Consider the following 2,331-nt stretch of genomic DNA (forward strand, 5'->3'; position numbering starts at 1 on the left):
GAAGCCATTTATAACAACTAGTTCACTTGCTTTTTAGATAAGATACCTCATTGCTTAAAGAGACAAGATATTAACATTAGACACATTTCTCCATTAACCTATATAAAGTTGTGAGCTTCTCTGTTTTTGAGCAAAAGTAAAAGCACTGATATATAAACTTAGTGACACATTATGGAAGGTACTTAATTGAGCGCTATAACTTAGCAATTAATCTCCAAAATGAATACCCATTTAATTTACAGTGTTGGCAGTTTTTTTGTAGTATGAACTACAGCACTCCCTTGCCTTCACTCTAATAAAGGTCAGTGGTGAGACATTTTTATATAGCAGAGACTCCATTCCTATATTCTTTAGAAATTATCATTTTATCTACTGAACACGAGTAAAGGCATTTACCTGCATAACTAAATTCTGCATTAAAAACATAGCTTAAAAGAAGAAAGTTGACAGAAGCATCAGTTAGTTCATTCTTTCTCTAAAACGTGGGATTGTTTAAAAAAGTTCATTAAGAACTTCAGAAATAACTTAAAGATGAGGAGATATATACAAGAAGGGGCTATCTTCTCCAAGAATAACCAGAGAAATCATAGAGTGCCATGAGCTTTGCAGCTAGTCTGTGAGGTTAAAGTTCAAGAAATATTGTCATCCACAGGGCTCCTTTGTTTCTATCTTGTTTACAGTCTCTTTCACAAAAATGGATTCAAAATACAATGGAAAGTTTTCACTCTCAACAATTGTCTTTGAACACATGAGCAAGTTCAGTAATAAACTTCCATCTCTTATCGCTGTTGCTCTCAAAGGCAAGTTCATATTTCCAACCAAGAGTAATTTTATAATTTTTACAATAGATATCCACTACAGCATGTTCACCAGGGAGAGGGCCTGTCCTCTGCTAGGTCACAGCCCACATTTACCCAGAATTAAAGAGCTGGGCTTGATGTTGACTAACACGAAAGGACTTGGATATCAACACAGCATGATGCTAAATGAGCTTTGCAGTGGATATAGCAGTAAATTCAGTGACAGTTTGGCAGGTAACCTTGGAAAGTTATGGAGTTTGTCATTTTCATCATCTCTGCTGGAAGTTTTTTACTCAGAACTGCAACTCTGTTGGATTCTGTGAGAAAAGAAACCCTGGAATACTGAGGCAGAAGCTGTTATTTTGAAGGATGTATACAGATGAGCAGAGTAGAAGATGTCACAGTGCATGCTCAACTGTCTGTGGCCTGGCCAGCTCCCCTGCCCACAGTCCTAGCCCACAGCACCCATCTGGCCAGGTATGCACTGCCACCAGCTAGATCAACAGTCAGTCAGTTCACTGCATGTCTGGGTACTGCTTGCTCAGGCCATCAGGCAGCCGGTGGCTGACGGCTCCTCCATGTGGCATGAAGCATTCTCCCTGTCATGGACCAAGCTCATTTGATAAGACCTGCTTAATCTTGATAACATCATCTGATGCGACCGTTATGGAAAAGTTAAATTACAGGCCAATCTCACTCATGAATATAGATTAAAAAATCCAAAATTAGTGTTAGAAAACTGAATCCAGCAATATATAAAAAGGATACTATATCAGGGCCAAGTTTTTTTTTTTTTTTGGGGGGGTGGTTTTTTTTTTTTTTTGGTGCCAGAAATGTAAGGCTGGTTCAGAATTCAAATATCAAACAATGTAATACACTGTATGAAAGAACAAAGGAGGAAAATCATAAGATTATCTCCATAGATGCAGAAAGCCCATTAAAAATTAATATTTGGGCTTCCCTGGTGGTGCAGTGGTTGGGAGTCCGCCTGCCGATGCAGGGGACACGGGTTCGTGCCCCGGTCCGGGAAGATCCCACATGCCGCGGAGCGGCTGGGCCCGTGAGCCATGGCCGCTGAGCCTGCGCGTCCGGAGCCTGTGCTCCGCAAGGGGAGAGGCCACAGCAGTGAGAGGCCCGCGTAACGCAAAAAAAAAAAAAAAAAAAAAATTAATATTTATGATAATAAACTCATGGAAAGCTGGCAATAAAATGAAACTTGCTTAATTTGATAGAGTACTCACAAGTAACCTCCAAGAAACATTACCCTCATGTTGAAACACTGAAAACTACGTCTCCTTTTTGAAATAAGAAACAAGACAAATATATCCACTATCACCATTGTCTATTCAACATTTGCATTTAAGAGCTTAGGCAGCCAGCACAATAAAGAACAAAAAAAAGAGAAAAGAATAATGTCTATAAAAGAAGAAATCAAACACTTGATACATCATAGAAAATCCAAAATACTTTATAGATAAATTATTTAGAATAGGCTAATTTAGCAAGCTCGCCAAATATATGGTCAATATAC

At 38.8% G+C, this 2,331-nt stretch overlaps 1 pseudogene; it reads right to left on the minus strand.

Moving 5' to 3' along the window:
- Nucleotides 1–727: 727 nt before the first annotated feature.
- Nucleotides 728–1,073, minus strand: LOC137228351 (protein yippee-like 1 pseudogene; annotated as a pseudogene).
- Between the last annotated feature and the right edge of the window lie 1,258 nt (nt 1,074–2,331).

The sequence above is a fragment of the Pseudorca crassidens genome, chromosome 7 (assembly GCF_039906515.1).
Source record: "Pseudorca crassidens isolate mPseCra1 chromosome 7, mPseCra1.hap1, whole genome shotgun sequence".
Taxonomy (NCBI): Eukaryota; Metazoa; Chordata; class Mammalia; order Artiodactyla; family Delphinidae; genus Pseudorca; species Pseudorca crassidens.